At 39.5% G+C, this 24,701-nt stretch overlaps 1 protein-coding gene across 1 annotated transcript in view; it reads right to left on the bottom strand.

The window, feature by feature from the left end:
* Positions 1–5,575: 5,575 nt before the first annotated feature.
* The window catches only part of APTX (aprataxin), a 58,982-nt gene continuing 39,856 nt past the window's right edge, over positions 5,576–24,701 (bottom strand). Inside the window, exon 9 of the mRNA XM_078061366.1 lies at positions 5,576–5,909. The gene's annotated coding sequence lies outside the window, so the exon portion shown is untranslated. The remainder of the gene's footprint in view (positions 5,910–24,701) is intronic.

A 24,701-nucleotide genomic window follows, 5' to 3' on the forward strand; every position in this document is an offset into this window, starting at 1 on the left:
AGATGAATGGAAAAATATGCTGTGATGTGAGACGAGTCAGGCTGGTATTAAGCAGGATACTTGCGAGGAGACAAATATAACAATATTGAATATTTTCATGTGATAATAAATTGTTGCTGCTCCATGAAATCATGTAATTGTTATGACTGAAATCCTAAACACTCAACTATTCTGGATGCCTGTAATTATGCCACCTTCCTCCCTGGGCCACAGATGATTAGATCAGAGATAGACAGTGACCCAACAAAACCAATCATCTCTTTCCTGGGAATCTGGGATTGAGACTCAGTTACATGTATAGAATAGTGACCTCTCAACTTTTTTGATTATACATCCGTAACAGTAAAAAGATTTAACTACACTTTCCATAGATATCTTTTTATTTATAAATTGTATTGATAATTACATTTATTTGTAAATTACATGAATATAACTTTTAAATCTTTCATTTTATATATGAATGTAAATATTAAAATATTTTAAATTTATGACAATTTTTAAAACTTTTTATTCATTAAAAGTATTAATAAAATATTTAAATTTTTTGAATGATATTCATTTATTATTCATTGTTTTAAGAGACTTTTTAAACTCTATGACCTAAAAATTCATGTTGGATGCTATGTTCACATATAAAAGTTGGTTTTAATGGCTGCATAGCTGAAAACCTAACTCATACAGACAATAGGTCCAGGTGGAAAAAAAGATATTTTCAACATTATGATTTTTTAATCCCAACCACCAATTATGGAAAGGCCTTTGTTGAAATTGGGCTCATAAATTCCCAGCATTTCTGAGGTCAATCAGTTCTTATAAACTAATCATACCCACTGACTTTCTCTTCTGGAAACTTTCATACCAGTTAGAAAACTCTGGTTTTTGAAGTACAGAACTACCAAGGTTTTGTGGTTGAGATACATTGTTTTCAACCACAAAATCATATAATGACAGAAACATTTCTAAACATCCATTCTCAAGATGTTTCTCCATAGCAAGAGTTCTTTTGAAAAGCAGATATTTTCTCTCGTTGATAAAAGTATCACCCTTGCCTTGAAGAAGCAGAATAAACTTTTTTGAAGTAGCTATCACTGTCACAGAAAAGGTCAGTGAATTTGGAATAGTTATTGAAAAATAAAAATGTATAATACATCTTTAAAAAGGACCATTCTTTTGTCACAAGATGACCAGAAAACATCTTGTGATATAAAAGATTTTCACAGCCATATCCTTTCTTTTTACAAAGTTTGGGATGATTCTACTATTAAAGCCCTGGTTTTTCTCAAGTTAACCACTTAAATGACCTCCTGTGGCACTTTGTACCCTTCTGGCTTCAACTCTTTCCTACACAAAATTGAATATGAGTAACAGTGAATGAATTTCACATGTGGTGCTAACGCTCTAGTCTCACCCAGAATTATTTTTTATTCTAATCAAAGAAACTGTTCTGTTAGTGGTTACACATAGGTATAAGACATTATTTAATTAAAGAACTCATTTCCCATGTGACCATGGCTGACAGTTGCAAGTCCTGTGCAGTGTGTTCAAACACAGATACCTCATACCTTGGATGTCCAGTTTCGCTGGGTTATTTTGCCAGCAGTAGACAGTGTGTGTGAATATTTGTCCATCATCAGGAATCCAAAGGCCACATATCCGACCTTTCCCCTTCACCAAAAGAAAGAAGCTGTTTTATTAACAATAGATACAGACAAGAAAGCATCAATTATAATGACAAGAAAGTGCCCAGAAAAAAGCAAGTGAGAAAAAGGATGATCATTGATGGGGTTATTTAAACCCTTTCTCCGATCAGAGCTACTTTGCAGCAAATGCAGAGCGTAATCACTCTAAAGAGCCCTGAAAATGGGTTATTCTAGCTCCCTAGTCAGGATCTAATGCACCTGAATGAAATGTACCTTTTAAAAAAAAAAAAATCCCTTTTCTGTGTCTTTTGTTCTCAAGGAATATCACAGTAATGAGCTGGATACCCAAAGTACAGTTATTATTTCTAAATGCTCAAATGGCTCGGCCTACATATGCTCTCAAAATATTTGAGTCACTGGAGAAAATTAAAAAAACATACTAGTGGATTAGAAGGGATTTCCAAAGAAATCATATTTTCACCTCAAATCAAAACCTCTTAGCCTGCCATGACTACAAGCTTTTGCTCTGATTCTCACCATATGTGCAATATTTTGGATGCTTCTCACTGATACAAAGATCTGTAATTTAATTCCAAACAACTGAATACAAATGACATTTACCAAATTAAAAGTAAGCACAATCTCCACGGCACTCTTCATACAAATACGTTTCAGTCTTAAAATTTAACAAGCTCCTCTGATTGCAAATGGAATTTAAACGAGAACCTAGCATGACATCTCTAGTGGGTGGGTCTTTCCTTGCCGTCACTGAGTGAGTGGAGTCTTTGGTAAAGGTTATCAATCCTATATATATTTATTAGCAGTATTGCTTTCTGTTCCTTAGGATCTTTACTTCTCAAGCCTATTTGGAGGTGAGAGTATTCAAGTCAGCAGACACGTGTTGAGCTCCTGCTCTGTAAAAAGATTCGGTCTCAGTTCTGTGAGGGCTTCAAAGAAGAGGTCCCTACCTTCAAGAGCTTCCTCAGGGAAGACGAGGTAAGTTCATTGTTTAAAAAAATGCTGGGAAGGGGCGCCTGGGTGGCTCAGTTGGTTAAGTGACTGCCTTTGGCTCAGGTCATGATCCTGGAGTCCCGGGATAGAGTACTGCATCGGGCTCCCTGCTCAGCAAGGAGTCTGCTTCTCCCTCTGACCCTTCCCCCTCTTATGCTCTCTCTCTCTCTCAAATAAATAAATAAAAAATCTTAAAAAAAATGCTGGGAAACTCAATGATATAAGAGTTACTAAGTATTCAAAGGGCTCAGTTCCAAAACTCTAAATTATTAAATTGTAACATTTAATTAGCTGAATAATCCAGGCTAATAGCTAAATCCTCACTTCTCCTTAGATCAAAACTAGTTTTTATAGGTTTCCAGTACAGAAGTAAAACATATAAAGCGGCAGAAAAGACAAAAGGGATAAGTATACATAAGTGTAACTGGGCTTTTAACCCCTGAATAAATATTATCTAACTCTGCCTGGCATTGTGAAAAGGCACAAAGTGGAGAAGGAGAGGGCTTCAAAGGGGCTGGATTTTTTAATGACAGGACCTCAAAGATAGCACTGAGTTTGAGTCATCAGGATCCACTGTCTGGTTATGGATCAGTCAGATCCAGATACTGGACCCAAGATGAGTGACCTCTCAGTGACAAGTTCACACTAAATGGACTGGACCAATTCCTAAACCCCAAAAGCCAACCCCTCAATCTTCATTTAAAACATGACTTATTCTAAAACAAATTTAAGATTACTTAGAAATATGTAAACATGTTACAAGAGAAAATAAGTCCAAAATAAAAAGATAAGGCAAAGAGCAAATAAAAGTAGGAAAGCGGGGCGCCTCGGTGGCTCAGTTGTTAAGCGTCTGCCTTCGGCTCAGGTCATGATCTCAGGGTCCTGGGATTGAGCCCCACATCAGGCTCCCTGCTCTGCGGGAAGCCTGCTTCTCCCTCTCCCACTCCCTCTGCTTGTGTTCCCTCTCTTGCTGTGTCTCTCTCTGTCGAATAAATAAATATAATCTTTAAAAAAAAAAAAAGTAGGAAAGCAAAATGGCATTGGGAGTGAAGTCAGCCCACAAAGTAGAGCAGTATATTCTTCTTTGAGTAGCCTCCTCATTGCTGGAATAAAGAGGCAAACACAGTGAGTTACATGATGCACTGCCACCAGCCTGGGTATAAAGAAAACGAAGAAGTCAAACAACAATCAGAAGATTATCCAGAACAAAGGAAATATGATGGGTAGGAAGAAACATTCCCCCTAACTCTAGGAAAACTTGGTATCTTGTTCCCCAAGCAACACCCACAGCCCAGTGACACAGTTACTGAGTCCACACACTCAGGGTCTCCTCCCCGGTTAGTGCAACAGAGCTGCTTCTCTGTGTCTGCTTTCCTGAGCTCACACTCTCCTTCACTGATATATGAAGTGTCACTGAGGATATGAGGTAAAATTCCATCAACTCCTCATGTTAGTCTTAGACACACTGCGATCCCATCTTTATCTTGAATTTCACCAGACTAACCCTGCAAACTTATCAAGCAAAATACACTAACAACGAACTGGATAGATGATTCCCCCCAAAGGCAGTGGCAATACTCCCAAGCCCATGGAGATCTTGACATAAGTTAAAACGAGAAGAGTGGCCTCTATACAAATTCTCTATAGCAGATCTTGTCGACAACAGTAGGACATTCTCAAAGCTTCTGCAGAAAAATGAGCCTGCCCTTTCACATAATAATTCAGACAATGGGAATGTGTTCTAAGGGAGACACGCAAAACAGAGAGGAAAAAAAAAGTATGTTCAAACATATCCATTGTCAAAGACATCCATGTTGTTTATAATTATTTTTTAAAAATTTGAAACAACCTAAATGTCCAAGAATTGGGAAACTGATAAGCACACTATTGTGTCAGCTCAATGCTGTATTACATATCACTAAAATGATGTTTAAGAAAATTCTGTTGTACCATTGACAAAGGCTCATGATACAATATTAAGATTCTTTAAAGGAGTATAGAAACTTGTGTATACATTAGAATTACAACTTTTGGAGAAAAATCCCTATGCAGTGAATAAAAAGGTTGAAAGGAAATCAATCAAATACTAGCAATTGCCTTAGAATGGTGAGGCCATAGGTGATTTTTTTCTCTCATCTCTTTTCCAAATTTTCTTTTATTGTGATTGTATTAGTCTTACTATGAAATATATGTAAACAAACTTAAACATCCAAACTACCTTAAAACTTATGAAACATATTAAACAGGTCTTTATATTGTTAGCAATAAAAGACAATTAGATAGACAGTAATAGAGATCAGGAGAAGCCTCTGTTTATGGAAGAATCTCTGAGAATCACTTGAAACAAAGAAGAGGGGTAAGGAGACCAACGGCAGGGCAAGAAGTCTTGCAACAGTGGGTGGGGGCAAAAACAGATATATATTGAGTGTTCTAGTATTATAACCTTATTTTTCCCTGAAAGTTAATAAGACTGAGGTACAGTTACAGACTCTGTTATTTAAAGTCACTGCTTTTAGACTAGACAATAGTAGATACTGATCATTTCCAAATCTCTCTCCAAAGTCATTTCTCAACATAATCTCCACTAAACCCTCCATGGTATCAAAGTGGGCCAGAAGTCCCTCCTGCCCCCCCCACCTCCCACCAAAGACTTATTTTGAGGGAGATAAGAGATCTTCATATATAAAATAAAAGATAATAAATCTATGATCCTGTTTGACCAAACCTGATTCAACTCGTGACCTTTAAATGTCATACCTGTCACTAAAGAGAAAAAAAAAAAGTTCCATCTGTTGCATTTCTGCCTGCCCCCCAAAGGCATCTATTTTACATATAGTCTTGAGACTTGACACTATTCACAGAAATTTAAATAGCTCTTGCATTCATTTTCTAGGGCTGTCATAACAATACCACAGACTGGTGGCTTAAAGAACAGAAATTTATTTCTTCACAGTTCTAGAAGTTCAAGATCAATATGTCAGCCAGGTTAGTTTTATTTTGAAGCCTCCTTCCTTTGCTTGCAGATGGCCATCTTTTTCTGGTGTTTTCACATGATCTTCTTTCATGCATGTCCTAATCTCTTCTTATAAGAACACCAGTCATGGGCGCCTGGGTGGCTCAGATGGTTAAGCGTCTGCCTTCGGCTCAGGTCATGATCCCAGAGTCCTGGGATGGAGTCCCGCATCGGGCTCCCTGCTCAGCGGGGAGCCTGCTTCTCCCTCTGCCTCTCTCTCTGTGTCTCTTATGAATAAATAAAATCTTTAAAAAAAAAAAAAAGAACACCAGTCATATCTGGATTAGGGCCCACCCATATGACTTCATTTTCCCCTAAGTACCTCTTTAAAAGGCCCTATATCCAAATACACTCACATTCTGAGGTACTAGGAGGTTAGGATTTCAACATGAATTTTGGGGTTCATAGTTCAGCCTATAAGTCCTGTACACTGCCTTCTAGAAACATTTCATCTAAACATAAACTAACATAAATGAACAAAAACCAAATTAAGTAAGCACTGAGCTGTGCTGTTTGCGGTGGATTAGCATTAGTATTACGCATTTTACCTTACACTATCTGAATCATGTAATGAACCATGGCATAAAGGAATTTCTAGAGTCATGCTTTTCTGTTTCTGAATCCAACCTCATGACATGGTGCCATGAGCTCTCAGATCCTTCTTGCTGGGCCCTGAACTGATCTTGTTACTGATCTTTGATTCTCCCAGAGTGGATCTTACAAACTGATAAAGAAGACATGATTTAATCACTCCGTAAACACTTCTAGATACCTATTGTGTGCACAGGCCCCTTCTCTGCTAGGGGCTATCGGAAACAAAGATGAGACTACCCAGTGGATTTGGTCCCTACCATCAAATAGCCTTTAGGCTGCTCAGAAATAATAGCAGAAGTAAAAAGGTTACCTTCACTACATACACACTTAGGTGTCTACTGGATTCATAGTTTTCATAGATGAGACAAAATGATAAGGAAAATAGCCCAAATTTTCAACAAGTAGGAGGACTTGACAGCCTGGCCACAAGCATGTCTCCAGAAGAAATTCCCATTAGCTTTTATGCTTTTCCCCTTAAGAGAACAAGTTGCAACACCTTCTCCCAAGTCTCATAGCCTTACCTTTTTAAATACTAATCCTTTCTTTTGACTGCAAAAGCTTTTCACTAATAGATAGCTATCACATCTGAAGCAAATAATTAAAATACGGACTTAAAAGATATTTTTGCCTGCAAACCACTCATTTTCAAAAGCATCATCAAAAAGACGTCTGAATTTGTCACTGCTAGGAGGATCGACCTTAATAATCTCAGAGCAAGTTTTCTTCCCCTCCTGCCAATCCAGCATGTCTCCCTCCCCATCCTCAAAAAAATAATTTTCAGAAATAAATTTATGTGTAAATCAAAGTATGCCTACAGCTTGTCATTTCAATTAATAAAGTGACAAACGTTTGTTAATGCTTCCTCTGTGCCTAGCCATGTTCTAAGCACTTGGAGACACAAAAGAACCACAAGGAATCTCTCTGGATCCATTTAAAACGTATTGTCACATTAAAAATGCCTCAAAGGTTCCAAAGAAAAAAAGAGACAGAACCTCTTCAGGAACTTTTTTTCTTTGTAGCTCATGTTAAATACTAAAGAAGAGTTTTTGAAACTTAGATTCTTTAAGGGGAAAATAAAAGGTTGGCCTGCGGTTTGAAAGAGAGGTTGTAACAGTCACTATGAGGCATTCTTTAGGGAAAATAGTGCTCTCAGTGTTTATGAGTTATTCATTAGAGAGTCAGGGTCTGGCTGACACTGTGGGTGCTAAGGCAAAACTTTTATCCTGGCTGGAAGGTAAGAGCTACAAAGCCAGGTAAGGGCTGCCATGTGTTTCTGAAGGGCAATTCTAAATTACAAAAACATAGAGAAAGAGAGAACAGGAGACATCAGAGACAGAGAAGGCTTTGCTGTTTTGTCCACAAAAGGAAATGACATGTATCAGATGCAGAGCTGCTCAAGGTCTCATTAGTGGAGGTAGGAGGCAAGGAGGAGACCACATTTTGAGAAGACAATCACAGAATCAGAACAGCTACCATAATTTTTAAACTCAAAGGCTAGAATGGTAGAGCCTCAAGTCTGTCTCAAATAAAATATTCAGAGTTAGATTAAGACCCAACTTTATTAAGCAGATGAGGCTGAAAGATACATGATTAATTGAAATAGATTATAGGCATCCCTGACTTTGCACTGTTCCAACATGTACAAATTTCAGTTATCATGCTTTAGTTAAATTAACACCAGTCATTCAACAAAACAGTTACCACCATTCAAATTTCAGTTACCACCATATATTAATTGTGAGTCATCACATAAAGTGCAAACTTTGCTGCTAACCGTCAGCCCACAAATCACACCACAGCAGATGGGCAGCATGATCAGTGACCAGTGACATCACTTTCAAAGTTTGTCAGTAATTGAGCACCAAGCATTTGTTATTCATCGCTTGCACAGACAGAAAAGAGTACAGTTGTGTTGCCTCCTTGCCCCCCATTGATAAATTCATGTAATATTTTACAACAAGGATTAAAGTGCAACAAAGAGACAAAAAGTGATAATGCTGGAAGTAAAACTGGATGCGATTAGATTTGAAAAATGGTAACAGAAAAGCAAAGACAGGATGAGATCTAGGCTTTCATGAAGCTATGGTATAAACTATGTTGATAAAATGTAATGAATATAAAAAACAAGGCAGAGGTGCCTGGGTGGCTCAGTTGGTTAAGTAGCCAACTCTTGATTTTGGCTCAGGTCATGATCTCAGGGTTATAAGATTGAGCCCTAAGTCAGGCTCTGTGCTGGGCATGGAGCCTGCTTAAGATTCTCTCTCTCTCTCTCCCTCTCTCCCTGCTCTCTCCCTCTAAAAAAAAGAAATAAAAATTAAAAATTTTTTGAAAAAAAGGTAAAGTTGCTCTAACACATTTTAGTTCAAATTGTGGTAGAAACAGAAAGCCAATTATGGTTGAATGGAGCACACCTACTTTGGACTGAAGGCTGCAATAAAAGATAATCCAAATTAGTTCAGTTAGCATTCAAGCCAAAGTGTTAACATTAGCTGCCATATGGAAAGAAAAATGTAATTACAGCGAGACTGGAAAAAAACCTTTTATTGCTAGTAAAGATTAGTTCCACGGTTTCAGATGTTGGCATAAATTGATTAATGTTAAACTATATGATTAAGTAGCTAGCACAAACAAGGATGCTGCTGTGAAATTTGAACCCAGATTGCAAGGATTAGTTAAGGCAGGTAGTTATGATGCTCTCAAATATGAAAGGGGCTATGACAAAAGCATGAGGACATACCAGAAGAAGTGCCACTGACAAACAACAACAACAACAACAAGTTAAAAGAACTCTCAAAGGTATTTCAAAACACTGGAAACACAAAGAATAAAATATTGAAAGCTGATCCAAACTTAGAAAGGATTATGACCATTTGCCAAGGCATAATATATTGATATAAGCTACAGCACGGTATACCTTGAAATATTATACTAAGGGAAAGAAGCCAGTCACAGAAGACTACATATTATATGATTCCATTAATATGAAATGTCTAGAATAAACAGATCTACAGACACAGAAAGTAATGACTGCCTACAGATTGGGAGGGCGGGGTATAGAATTGGAGGGTGATAGCTACAGGGTACGAAGTTTAAGCCATCTGTTTAAATATATCAGAGACAGAGACCTGTCAAAATAGCCAGTATCTAAAGGGCCAAGATTTCAAAGAGAATAGAGAGTCCAGTATTCTTTGTTTCTTTTCCCCTCAAGGAAATGATGATTCTTAGCGTGGTAGGGGTTGTAGTGGGTCAGGGGGTTGGGAATGCTGAAAAGCCAGGCAGAGAACAGATGCTAGAGGCAGAGAAGCCAGTAATCTCAAGGAGATGGAGAGAAAACACAGGAGTCAGGGCCTACAGAAGCAGCTTGGCCTTAAGTAGACAAGACCCTGAGGAGGGGAGGCCTAGGAAAGAGAGCCTGATATCGAGGGATTTCCCTTCAAGACTAATAAAACTGATGATCCTTTATTTAGCAAGACTAATCAAGAAAAATGAGAAAAAGCACAGATTACCAATAACAAAAATTAAAATGAAGACTGACTCACTACAAGACCTGCAGATATCAAAGAGATACTAATGGAATATTAGAACAACTTTATACCAATAAATTGGAAAGTTTAGATGAAATGGACAGGGGCGCCTGGGTGGCTCAGTTGGTTAAGTGTCTGCCTTCAGCTCAGGTCATAATCCCAGGGTCCTGGGATCCAGCCCCGCATCAGGCTCCCTGCTCAGTGGGGAGTCTGCTTCTCCCTCTGCCACTCCTCCCACTCTCTCAAATATATAAATAAAATCTTAAAAAAAAAAAGATGAAATGGACAAACCCCTAGGAAAATAAGGCTTACCACAACTGATACAGGAAGAAACCGAATAAAATAAAACCCAAATAAGGCTGTAGCTATTAAAGACACCAAATTTATCATTTTAAAATCTTTCCACAAAAGAACCTCCAGATACAGTTAGTTTCACTGATGAATTCTTCCATTTAAGGAAAAACAAACACCACTACTAAGAAAACCTATCTCAGAAAAGATAATCTATAAATAAGGGAATGTATCAAATTTTCCAGTAAACAAGGTCAATATACAACAAAAATACCAAAAATAAACTATTAGAAAATGACACTTGAAAAATGACACAATAGTAACTCTCATCTCTCCCTTCTCCAGTGGAACTGATTTTTTTTTTTTTTAATAATCGTCTAATGCTGAATTTAACACTTTAAAAGAAGTCATAAAAGAAAGTCTATACTTAAATGGCTGGACTCCTGTTTATCCAGTAAACATGAATACATGCATGTCTTCATTTTAGACAGGCCTTCAGAACATCTCTCCTGGCATTCAGCTCCAAGAAAACCCAACATATCCCAGATGTCACCATAGTTCCAGGTATGTCTGCCTGATTTCTGGGAGAGAAGACAGGAAGTTAAATCATGATACGATCCATGAGCTCATCCTCAGCTTATTTTCAAGGGGAACCCTTGTTTTCAAGGGACACTCATTCAGTAAGGAGACCTTCCTTGGGCCCAGCTGAAGCACCTGCCAAAAAATGTAGACAAAAGGGTAAAGGCCAGAGGCCAAGAAGCCTGGCTGGGAAGCTTCCAAATTTGGTGGAAAGCCTGTTTTTAAAACTGTTAACACTTCCCTTCCACTGCTGATGACTGGAAAAGTGATTATGACAAATATAACAAAGGGTTATTAATGTCCTTAATATATAAGGAACACACAATTATCAATCCAAAATACCTTTAAGACCTAAAATACAAATGGACAACAACCCTTAACAGAATTTACAGAAAAAAAATATTAACACAAATGTCCAATAACCATCTCAAGAGCGTTGGGCTGGGGTAGAAATCAAAATTAAAATTAAAATGAGTTTCCTGTCTTTGCCAAAATTACTAGCAGAGATTTTTTTTAACAATCTTTTTTTTTTTTTAAGTAAGATGGGCACTGTCATATCTACTGGTGGGTGTACTAATATATCTTCAAACTCTGTAGAAACTTAACAGATAGGAGAGAGATAATTCTATAACAAGGCTAATTATAACCTAAATGCTATAAAGAAACAAATGCTGTGGGGATGGGGGGTTAAGATGTCTTAGCCCACCTCATGTCTAAATAAGTTAAAATAGCTTTTACTTGAAATAAGTACTTTCCTCCAGCTATAACAAATAGAAAGACTATTTTCCTTTATGCTGTTGACCAACCTGGCCTTTCTATCATGATTCAAGAATGGCCTTAACAGAGAGCCAAATCTGGAAAACTACAGTTAATCCTTGAACAATACATATGGATTTTTTTTCAATAAATATGGTACAGTACTATAAATGTATTTTCTCTTCCTTATGACTTTCTTAATAACAATTTCTTTTCTCTAGCTTACTTTATTGTAAGATTTCAGTATATAATATATAAAACATACAAAACATGTATTAACAGACTATGTTATCAATCAGGCTTCTAATTGGGGCACCTGGGTAGCTCAGTCGGTTAAGTGTCTGCCTTCTGCTCGGGTCATGATCCCGAGGTCCTGGGATCGAGCCCCACATTGGGCTCCCTGCTCAGCGGGAAGCCTGCTTCTCCCTCTCCCACTCCCTCTGCTTGTGTTCCCTCTCTCGCTGTGTCTCTGTCAAATAAATAAATAAAATCTTTAAAAAAAAAAAAAGGCTTCTAATCAACAGTAGGCAATTAGTAGTTACGTTTTGGGGCAGTCAAAATTTATAGGCAGATTTTCAACTCCACAGGTTGTTGGTGCCACAACCCCTGCACTGTACTAGGGTCAACTGTATCTTAAAAGAGTTTTAGCGAACATATTTCAACAGTCAGACTGACAACATAGTCCCAATATGTCCCTCCAACACAAACACACACACACACTCTCTCACTCACTCACACACATTCACACACATGCACACATACTTCCTGCAACTTTGCCTTTATTTTCAGAACTTTTCATAACATACCTCCTGTGAATCCTCTAACTTCTTTTCAGCTACTTTCTCTCTCTGCCAGTTTTCCTCTGTCTGTCCTTTAAACACACCAAAAGGGGGCACCTGGGTGGCTCAGTCAGTTAAGTGTCTGCCTTCTGCTCAGGTCATGATCCCAGGGTTCCTGGATGAAGCCCGGCCAGAGCATCCGGAAGCTTCCTGCTGAGCAAGGAGTCTGCTTCTCCCTCTGCCCCACCCCCTGGCTCATGCTCTCTCCCTCTGTCAAATAATAAAATAATAAAATTAAATTAAATAAATAAAATTAAATAAAATAAACACACCAAAAGGTTTGCATGCTTGGCTTTCTTCTCTATAAGGTTTGTATCTTCTTTTTTTTGAAGATTTTTTATTTATTCATTTATTTGACAGAGAGAGGCACAGTGAGACAGGGATTCTTGTAAGTAGTCTCAGATTCTACTATTGCTTCAAGAACTATCTCTACGCTAACTTCCAAATACATTATCTCCAAACCTGCATGAGCTTTCTTCACCAATACTAGATCAATATTTCTTGTATTAACTTCAAATATAACCTCTAAAATGGAATTTTCCTTCCTTACTCCAACTCACCTACTTTTTGTCCTATATTTATTCACCCATTCATTCAGCAAATAGTTACCAAGTGCCAGCCATTATTTTTTTTTTAAGATTTTATTTATTTATTTGACAGAGAGAGACACAGCGAGAGAGGGAACACAAACAGGGGGAGTGGGAGAGGGAGAAGCAGGCTTCCCGCGGAGCAGGGAGCCCGATGCGGGGCTCGATCCCAGGACCCTGGGATCATGACCTGAGCCGAAGGCAGACGCTTAACAACTGAGCCACCCAGGCGCCCCAAGTGCCAGCCATTATTAACCATTCATTCTTCCAAACTAGATACTTGAGAGCCAACCTTCATTCTTCTCAGCCCTTCTCCTGGTTGGGTCAACTGTGTATCCTAACTCAGAGAGGTCTCTTAGATTTAGTTCTTCATCCCCACTAACACTTTAGCCCCATTCATCTCAATCTCTCACTGGGATGCCTGCTGCTGCAACTTCCTATACATTTTCCCTGCTAGTGAAGTCAGTCTATTTTCCACACAGTTGGCAGAATTATCTTCCTAAAAATAAATCAGGTCATGTCACTCCCTCTTCTGAAAAGCCTTCATAGCACATAGTGGTGGTAGGGTCTGTGAACCAACTGCACCTGAATCAGCTGGGGAACTCATTAAGCTGTCCCTTCCTGAGCCCGAGACCTACTGCATCCATCTCCTTAGAGAGAAGACCTAGGAATCCCCACTTAACAAGCTCCCCAGGTGATTCTTGTGCCCACTCAAAGTGGAGACACGCTGGCCTGCAGGAGAGAACCCAAACTCCTTAGGCAGAAATACAAGGTCCTTCAGAAGCCTCTGGGCCCAACTGGTCTCAAATACTGTGCACCCTACACATCAGTCACACTGAACTTCTTACTTCTGTCTAGACACTTCAGGCCCTCCCATATCCCCATGCCTTTCTCTATACACAACTCCTCTGCCTCCTTCTTCACCTAGCAAAACCTTGGCCTACCTTCTTCAGTGAATCCTTCCCTGACCACCACCCCTTTCTCCATCAGAATTGTGTCTTCCTCCTTTGTTCTTTTTTTTTTTAAAGATTTTATTTATTAGAGCATGAGCATGGGATGGGGGAGAGGCAGAGGCAGAGGAAGAAGCAGACTCCCCACTGAGCAGGGAGCCCAACGTGGGACTTGATCCCAGGACCCTGGGATCATGACCTGAGCCTAAGGCAGATGCTTAACCGACTGAGCCACCCAGGTGCCCTCCTCCTTTGTTCTTCTGAAGCCCCTTCCTCATACCTTCATCGTGGCCAAACACTAGACTGAAACACAGTTTACCTGGTTCATGTGGTGGTCTCCCAAGTAGACTGTGACCTAATGGTATTATCTGGCAAATTAAAAAATCTTCATAAATGTCTAATGGGTTGATGAATTACTTGATTCACTAGGTCAATTTATTTATTTATCTAGTATTCATTTTGGCAGACTCACTGGATTCAGCTCTGCTTAAAATCTAAAGTTCTATAAGAAAAAACTAAATTTTGGGGCGCCTGGGTGGCTCACTCGTTAAGTGTCTGCCTTCGGCTCAGGTCATGATCCCAGGGTCCTGGGATCGAGCCCTGCATCGGGCTCCCTGCTCCACGGGAAGCCTGCTTCTCCCTCTCCCACTCCCCCTGCTTGTGTTCCCTCTCTCGCTGTGTCTCTCTCTGTCAAATAAATAAAATCTTAAAAAAGAAAAGAAAAGAAAAGAAAAAACTAAAATTCTCTCACAATCAGGAAAAACAACCATTGTCACACAAGCCAGGCCTGCCTCTGGAATTTACAGGTTCTAACTTTATAACAGATTAGATCACCAGAAAACTCCATTTCAGCTGCACACACTCCTCACAGAATTTTAATTTGATGTAGTGCTCTACTGTCACTGTAATGATTAATTTTATGTGTCAATTTAACCAGAACATGGGGTGCAGACATTTGGACAAACATTATTTTGGGTGTATCTTTGAGAGTGTTTCTGGATGAGATTAACATTTGCTCTTGCGCTCTTGCTCACTCTCTCTTCCTCTCAAATAAGTAAAATAACTTTATTTTTTTTAAGTTAGTTACTTTTTTGTTTTTGTTTTTAAAAATATTTGATTTATTTATCTGTCAGAGACAGAGAGAGAGAGCACAAGCAGAGGGAGCAGCAGGCAGAGGGAGAAGCAGGCTCCCCGCTGAGCAAGGGGCCCGATGTGGGACTTGATCCTAGGACCCTGGGATCATAACCTGAGCCAAAGGCAGACAGTTACTGACTGAGCCACCCAGGCATCCCAATAAATAAAATCTTTTAAAAAAGAAGAAGAAGGAGGAGATGGGGGGGAGGAGAGGAGGAGGAGGAGAAGAAGATGACTAAGTAAACCAGATTGCCCTCCTCCGTATGGGTGGGTCATTCAATCAACTAAAGAACTAAGTAGAACAAGAAGGCTGAATAAGGGGAAACTGCTGCCTGTTTGAGCTGGGACATTGGTCTTTTCTAGCCTTTGGGACTCACACCAAAACATTGGCTCCTCTTGGGTCTCAAGCCTGCCTGATTTCAGACAGGAATTTACACCATCAGCTTCCCTGGTTCTCAGGCCTTTGGACTCAGACTGCAACTACATACATATCAGCTCTCATGGGTCTCCAGCTCACCAACTGCAGATTTGGGGACCACATGACCCAATACTGTATAATAAATCTTCTTTATTTGTTTGTTTGTTTATATACATATCCTACTAGTTCTGTTTCTCTGGAGAACCATGGCCAATACAGTCACCAGGTGGCCATTTGAGAATTGTTTCTAGGGGCGTCTGGGTGGCTCAGTCAGTTAAGCATCTGCCTTCGGCTCAGGTCATGATCCCAGGGTCCTGGGATCGAGCCCCACATCAGGCTCCCTGCTCAGCGGAGAGCCTGCTTCTCCCTCTCCCTCTGCTGCTCCCCCTGCTTGTGTGCTCTTTCTCAATCTCTCTCTGTCAACTAAATAAGTAAAAAAATCTTTTAAAAAAGCAAAGAAAATTGTTACTATGTTAACCCCCATTGAAAACCTTGTCCAGGGACACCTGGGTGGCTTAGTTGGTTAAGCATCTGCCTTCAGCTCAGGTCATGATCCCAGGGTGCTGGGACTGAGCCCCGCATGGGGCTCCCTGCTCAGCAGGGGGCTTGTTTCTCACTCTGCCTGCCACTCTCCCTGCTTGTGCTCTCCCTCTCTGTCAAATAACATCTTAAAAAAAGAGAGAGAAAGAAAACCTTGTCCGTTAATTTAAGTGCTCCATTGAAACAGTGATAGACACAACTTGAGAGTGCTGGTGATACCCAAATGTGTATCACATCCCTGAGTTCCATACTCATGGATCCAACTGTCTACTTTACATCTCAACTGAGTTATCTCATAAGTAACTCAAATCTAACATGTCCACAACAGAACTCCTAATTTTGCTCTCCAAACCAGCTTATGCCCAGTCTTCACTATCTCAAAAGATGGATCATCATCCATCCATATGCTCAAGTTGAAAACCTAGAACAATCTCAATTCCTCTCTCTTATTCCCATCATGCAGCTAATCAGCAAGTCGTGTTGATTCTGCTTCAACCTGAACACTTAATAGCACCTCTACTAGCTTTATCCTGAACCAAGCCATCCTTTTCTCTCACTCAGACCTTTGCAATAGTACCAATAGGGACTCCAATAGAAGACCCAATTATTTTCCCTGCTTCCACTCTTGCCTCCTGCAGGCTATTCTTCACATAGTAGCTAGTGGGAATCAGAATTAGACATTTAAAAAGGTAACAAAGGGGCGCCTGGGTGGCTCAGTTGGTTGGGCGACTGCCTTCGGCTCAGGTCATGATCCTGGAGTCCCGGGATCGAGTCCCGCATCAGGCTCCCTGCTTGGCGGGGAGTCTGCTTCTCCCTCTCCCACTCCCCCCTCTTGTGCTCTCTCTCTCTCTCAAATAAATAAATAAAATCTTTAAAAAAAAAAAAAAATAAAATAAAATAAAATAAAATAAAAAGGTAACAAAACTTTACCTGCTCAAAGTTTCCAAAAGCTCCCCAATCACAGTTGGGGGAAAAAAAAGTCCAAATCTCTACAAAGCCAAACACAGCTACCTTCTCTAGCTTCATCTCCTACCAGTCCCCTGCCACTCACACAATTGCTGTATCCCTCCCCAGCTGTGTACAAGTTTCCTCCAGTATTACTGGTTGTTTCTCAAATATACCAAGTTTTTTCCTACCTCTGGGCCTTGGAACTTGCTATTTCCTCTCATGAAATGCATTTTGCATGGTTCACTCTTATCATTTGGGGTAACTGCCCTTATGTCACCTCCCCAAACAGACCTCCCCACTGTCTCCCCAACACTCTCTATGCCATTAGTCCACTACATTTGCCTTCAGAGCACTCATCACTACCCAATGTTACTTTATTTACTAACTTGTTTGTTGACCCTCTCTCTTCACTAAAAACCTCATGAAGACTGAGAATTTGTTTTTCTTGTACACTTCATATCCACAGTGTCTGGAACACAGCATATGCACAATAAGTAAACGAATGGACAGATTCTTCTCAGTATGTAATACCTAAAAAAAAAATTCAGTGTTTGCAAAATGATATGTATCCTATGATAAGACATATATATAATGAGAAATTTCATAATTCATGTTTCTCTTTTTTCTTAATTTCTAGGAAGCCCAATTCTAAATTTGTACTCAAGTCCAACAACTTAACTTAAATTGGGTTTCCTTTCTAATTATCTATTACATGCTCTTGATCATTCATGATTATTGTAACATCCTATAGAGCTAGCTATCTTTTATTATAAACCGCCTTAATTCCTTGGTGTAGGCAGACTATAAAGATTAATGCATACATACTCATTTATTGATACATGGATGTTAATATTGTTTCTCTAACATGACTAAAATTCTTGAAAGCAAGCCTATTTATAATAGCCCTTCATATGTCCTCAAGCACATATCAAAGGGCAGAGCTTAATACAGTTGCTCGATAACATTCTAAATGTACTGATTTCTTTATTGATTGATCAAGAGCAAAACCACATTTTGGTTACAAGTGAATAAGCTAAGGTGTAGAGAAAACTGTCATCTCCCTTTCAAAAAGTGGACAAGGATTTGTTAGAAGTGAGAGAGCAGCAGTTATCTGCATAAAAAAGAGAACCTGACTTAGTGAGCTGGATAGGGAGGGTACACAGGCACAGCTAAGCCTCACACAAAGTTTAGCAGGAGAAAATCTGGAAAGGCTGAAACCTTCTCCAATAAAATTCTCCTGGAAAAACTGGTGGGGAGAGAGAGCGAATTAAGGGGGAGAAAATAATTTGATGATGTCTGAGGACAACCTTGAAGAAAGGTGAAGGTATTGATCCAAATCTTGCTGGAGAAATAATGAAGAACTCTTGGCAGGGTGGATGGGGTTAAGGGGAGGTGGGATAAATCTGGGATTAAAGGAATGGGTGCAGTAGATGACTGTCATTAACACTGATTGAGGACTACAGGTGGGGACACTAAAGACATCCCTTTCATCTACCTGTGGGCCCCAGACTAAGGTTAGAGAGACAAGAGAGGGGAAAAGAAAGAGAGAGCTAAGTTCTGATAGAAACCTGGCAGGACTGCCCCCTCACTGTTAATTCTTGACATTCAGCCAAAAGTCCAGCAGAGACGTTAAAGACCAGCACTAACCACGAAGGCCAGTGGCAGAAGTAGATGTCGGCATGGTGGATATAGCAGTTGTCCCCGCTGGCATCTTTCCAGCTGGCTGGGCCCTCCACGTCTTCACAAAACTCTTTGGCAGTGACCACAGTACTAGACAAGTGCAAGGTTTTGGATTTCTGTAGGTATTTCCCCACCACTCCCCATATGCTCCAATTCCACAATTTGCATTCCTCACACCAAAAGAGGGCCTTGAGATCCTCCTCATTCAACAAGATGGACAAGCTCAATCGAATAAAAATGGTAGACATCCCGCATCCACAGTCTGTTTCAGCACCCAGGGCCCTCTAATGGATACTTTGCTCAGACATTAATGTCTATATAGGGGCCCAGAAATAGCAAGGACAAAATGTGAGGTTTCCTCTGAAAATTGTGCTAAATGACTACATGTTAGTCAGAGTGACTTATATAATATGCCAAGGTCTTTGTAGGGGTTTTTTATGCTCTCAGAGTACAGTTCTCCTTTGCCGAGACATTTACCTATTCCAGAGCAGGGAACAGATGGTAAGGGCAGTTTCAACATGTGAGGGAGAGAACTTTTGCTCAAAGGACCTTTGCCCTAACACTGGACCAGACCTAGAACCAATAACATTTTTAAAACCCCTTGTGGTTATTCATTAAGAGAGGCATTATTAACCCCACTAAAAAATCAGGCTACACTGATGCAAGAACTAAGAGATCCTTCATAAATCTAATAGGTATAGGCAAACTAAATGGAATACATTCACAATAAATCTTGGAAGAAATCATCTACTAACAGCTTCCACTCCCCTCCATATGACACAGCCATATCCATACAAGATCCCCTCCATCCTCAACACACATGTTCATACATACTTACCATATTCCAAGCACAATGTTACAGCACCATCTCATATAAGCCTCTCAAAAGCCCTGTGAGATAAATACAACTATTATCCCATTTCACAGATGAGGAAACTCATCAAGGTTAAGCCCTCACCTAGTTGATAGAGCCAGCATTTAGACCCAAGTGTTCTGACTCAAGAACTCCCACTCTCAGTCTCTAGGCTACGCGGTCTCCCACAGGATGGCACAGAGCCATTGATAGAAATGTCAAAATGAAGGGGGCGTCTGGGTGGCTCAGTCGGTTAAGTGGCTGCCTTCGGCTCAGGTCATGATCCCAGGGTCCTGGGATCCAGCCCCACATCGGGCTCCCTGCTCAGCGGGAAGCCTGCTTCTCCCTCTCCTACTCCCCCAGCTTGTGTTCCCTCTCTCGCTGTGTCTCTCTCTGTCAAATAAATAAATAAAATCTTTAAAAAAAAAAGAAATGTCAAAATGAGGCACATCATCCCATGCAATGGGTGCAACTGACTAGGGTGGATTTACACATCAGAGGCAGAGGAGATGGGTCCTCTTGAAGTTCTGAGTATAATAACTCTGAATACAAGCGGTTTTATTTGCTAAATTAAACCATATTGCCAGCTAAAATTATAGTAACGCAGCAATCACTTTCACTTTCATCTAGTTTATAGTATTTGAAGTTTCCTCCTAAAAAACAAACACTTTAAGCTTACAAAAATACCTTCTAAAAGATTTCTGAAGAGATGAAATAATTGCAAAGACTCTGCCAATTGATCTCAATGCAGAGATAACGCTTAAACCAAAAATTTTAAGCTCTGGGTCTCAAGTCCCTGCAGAATACCACACACACACCCCACATATTTATCACATAAACATCAAACACATACACAAACTACACAAACACCACACACCACAAGCAAACACATTCACACCACACACAGTACACACCACAAACACACACATAACCCACACACCACACACATACCACACACTCCACTCACACACCATAGCACACACTTATTCATCACAAAAAAATGCACCATAAATAACACACATATACCACACACATATACATAACATATATATACCCAACACACAAACCACATACCCATTACTTGTACACACATATACCACAAGACACCCATGCCATACAAACCACACACACAACACACACTCAACATATACACACAGGGCGCCTGGGTGGCTCAGTCGTTAAGCGTCTCCCTTCGGCTCAGGTCATGATCCCGGGGTTCTGGGATCGAGCCCCGCAGCATATACACAACAGCACACACACAAACAGTAAAGTTGCATGTGCTGCCTGTGCTTGTGATACTTATTTGTGGTGTGAGATTATTTATGATGAAATTCATTTTAAATTTGAAGAGTACAGCTCTGTACGGGCAATTGTTTTAAACTTGAGAATAACTTAATTAAATGACAAATTTAGTTAATTGTTATAGACAAAAATGCAGTTTATATTAGCAAAAAAAAGTATGGGGCTTCAAAAGACATACTCTTTTTTTTTTTTAAGATTTTATTTATTTATTTGACAGAAAGAGAGACAGCGAGAGAGGGAACACAAGCAGGGGGAGTGGGAGAGGGAGAAGCAGGCTTCCCGCTGAGCAGGGAGCCTGATGTGGGGCTCGATCCCAGAACCCTGGGATCATGACCTGAGCCGAAGGCAGACGCTTAACGACTGAGCCACCCAGGTGCCCCTCAAAAAACATACTCTTAAGCCTACTAAATCACTGCAGTTTTAAAATCTTGACTCTGCCATTAGAAGGGGAAAGGAAATCTATTTTGCAATCTGGCACATTCTTATTATGAGTTTCTTACTGTGACTCATGCCATAGATGCCTTGTGCAAATGTATAAGAAAATAACCAGACTGATATGTGAGGAGAATTTCAATGATGGGAGAAAAGCTGTTTGGGCAAACCAAGCCCTTCCCAGCCTTCCCAGCCTTCCCAGCCTTGCGGCTGCTCTGACTATACACATCGTGCTAAAAAAAAGAAGAGTAGGGAAGAACTTCATAGGATACCAGTAGGGGAAAAAAAAAAGAGAGAATTTTTAAGTTTGCCCTATGTCCACCGAAAAACACTCTTAAACCTAATAGCCTCTACTCTAGCTCTTTTCTTCTAATTCAAAATCTTATAGCTAAATGCGAGCAGCCTCAACTGCCTTCAAGCTTAAAGCTGGGGAGAGCAAATGAAGGTGAAGCAAAAGAAGGAAGTTGAGGAAATTAGTTAATGGGAGATTAGGCTGAGTGGCTTCCTCCCTGAGCGGGATTCGAAAGGGAGGGGTGGCAGAGAAGAGGGAGTGAAGAGCATAGGGCTGAGGAAAGTGCGAGATGCACATAACTCAGAAGTTCTTGAATAATTCTTCTTTTTTTTAATTTTATTATATTTAAATTGAGTTAATTAACATATAGTGTATCATTAGATTCAGAGGTAGAGTTCAGTTATTCATCCACTGCATATAGTTCTTGCTTACTTCTTGACATAGTATGTGCTAAATAAGTTTATTAAGTCTACTTTGTACATTGCCTTAGTGAGTTTGGTTTCCGTTGCAATTTGGGGTTATCCATGACCATGTAACTATCTCACCCCATTACTTATTGCAATCTGTTTAAGTTTCAGGGGGCAAAACTGTCAAGAATTTTTATCTTTTCTTATTTACTAAGATAGAAGAAATCAGGTGTGTGTTTTTATATAAATGTTGATTAAGATCAGTCTTTAAGGAAGGTCTTCGAAGTTTACTGTGATCATTTACAACAACAATGTTTGAGCCATTCATTAATCTTCTTAATAAAAACCACTATTAAAATAATATAATTTGTTTAAACAATATTTCATAAGTGTTAGAAACAGTAAATTAACAAAGGGTTTATTGTGTGCTACAGGAAAGGAAGAGATTTTTTAGTACTAGGAAAATTCTTATCTTCTCCTTGGGTGTCAGAAGCTGCAGAACAGTTAGTTCAACCAAAGCAAATGCATTTGTCTGGGAGACTTTTCTTGAACATTCAAAATTCAGCTAACAAGTATTTTACTGATAAGTTGACTTCTGTTCTTAAAGTAAAAATACATATTTCTGTTCTTATAATTTGTTTTCTTTCTAAAGAAGGATTTATGTGATTTTCTTCCATACCCCAGTTGACATAATTTGAAAATAACACATTTTCATGGTACAGATAATTTCCATGCTCTAATAATCCATTACAGAGCACTAAACTTAGGGAACAATTTCCTTCATTTAACAAAATATACATCTGCCTGAGGTACCTGGCTGGCTCAGTCAGTGGAGCTTGCGACTCTTAATCTTGGGGTTGTGGGTTCAAGCTCCACACTGGGTATATAAATTACTTAAATATAAAAATCTTTAAAATAGGGGCACCGGGGTGGCTCAGTTGGTTAAGCATCCGCCTTCAGCTGAGGTCATGATCTCAGGGTCCTGGGATGGAGCCCCACAGGAAGCTCAGCAGGGAGCCTGCTTCTCCCTCTGCCTGCTGCTCCCAGTGCTTGTACCCTCTCTCTCTCTGTCAAATAAATAAAATCTTTTTAAAAAATCTTTAATACACACACACACGCCTGAATAGAAAATCAGAGAATAAGAAATTAAGGCCCCTATAAATACAGATATAAGTTTTAGGATCAAGAGAGATCAAGATCAAGACAATATTACAGCTATTATTTAACAGTTCCTTGAATATTCTGGCAAATGGGGATAGTGAGAAGGCAATAAAAAGAAACAAGTATAACTATCAGCAAGGAGAAAGAATTATCACATGAAAGTCTATCTAAAAACTTCAGGATATCAACTAATCAGAACTCATCAGAATATTCATTAAGGGGCTAGTTATGAAATAAATTACCCAAATTACTAACTTTCCTATATATTAGCAAAAAGTCAAAACTGTGATGAAAAATTTAAATCCCACTCCAACAGCAAAAGGATCTCTTTACATATGAAGAATCATCACTATGAATAAACTTAAGAAATGTGGAGGATATACATTGAGAGAAAATTACAAAACTATGCTGTAAGACATAAAGGAAGATTTCAATCAGTTTCCAGGAAAGCTCAAGAGCTGTACAACTGAAGTCCATCCAGGCCCACTGAGACCCCACTTAAGGCCAAAACCAGTGACTCTGTGATACTCAAACTTGGAGAACGGGGCTTGTTTCAGGATCCTAGTCATCTGGACAATAGGGACTATGCCAAAATGGTCCATTTGTCCATGTTTTAGTGGTAATCAGACTTCACACACACACACCCACACACCCCAGTGGAGGTGAACTGTTTCCATAGGCTGCCTTCCTGGGGTAGGACTATGTTACTCTATATTAGTGAGAGCAGTGCTTGCCACTATAAAGATAAACCCCATTTTCTCAATAGCAGAAGAAATGGAAATTACTTTCTTGCTTATTAAAAAATTTAATCAACCTGGGATAAGGAGAAAGGACAGGAACCAAGTTGGTGAGGACCCTGCTATCATCAATACAAATAAGAGGACTCCTATTTAATATGAGTTAATCAAATAAACACTGATTGTTTTATAGACAAAAAAATTTAAAAATTTAAAAACCTAGAGTTTTGACCTTAGAGTCAATCTCTTAGACAGAGCAACTTCCAGGAAAGTGTTGATGACTTTCTCCTTGGAAAACTTCTGCCTAGAAATCTGCTGGATACCATATTTTTTTAGATCCACATTAAACAGTTTCAAGAGCCCATCAAAGCCCTGGGAAGCTTATAATAACCAGAGTCACTCTCTAACCTATACTAGAATTATGATGAAAATGTACTTAGCTGGGAAAGAATTCTGGATAACTATACTGTGTTATAAAGGCTTTTCAGAATCGACTTCACTTTTCTAACAAAAACAGTGATCATTAAGTGTATGAAACCAATATGCATTTAGTAGGGTTTTGCCTCCTGGTGTATACACACTAAGGGGATCCCACAAGATACCTTCTGCCTAGCATTTTCACCCTACCATGCATGAATCTCTATATAATCATGCACATGGATGAAGGCATGAACTCCAGAGTACTCCCGTTTAAATGAAAATACATTCACTGAAAAAGTAATGTATCAGTTAACTCTACCACAAAAATGCTGCTGCAGTTAACTCTACCACAAAAATGCTGCTGATGATTACCACAAAACCAAGGAGCATGCAACAAGAATTATTTTTTCTCATGTTCATAAATCTGCCGGTCTGCTGGGACAGCTAGCTCAGCCTTATACTGTGGGTGTGTGAGTTGGTTGGGACAGCTCTGCTCCACATGTTATCTTTCTTCTGGGACTAGAGAAGAACCAGGATATGTTTATGGCAATGCAGAAGCACAGGAGGGCAAGCCAAAACATGTCAGCATATTT

This window comes from Halichoerus grypus, chromosome 14 (genome assembly GCF_964656455.1).
Source record: "Halichoerus grypus chromosome 14, mHalGry1.hap1.1, whole genome shotgun sequence".
NCBI lineage: Eukaryota > Metazoa > Chordata > Mammalia > Carnivora > Phocidae > Halichoerus > Halichoerus grypus.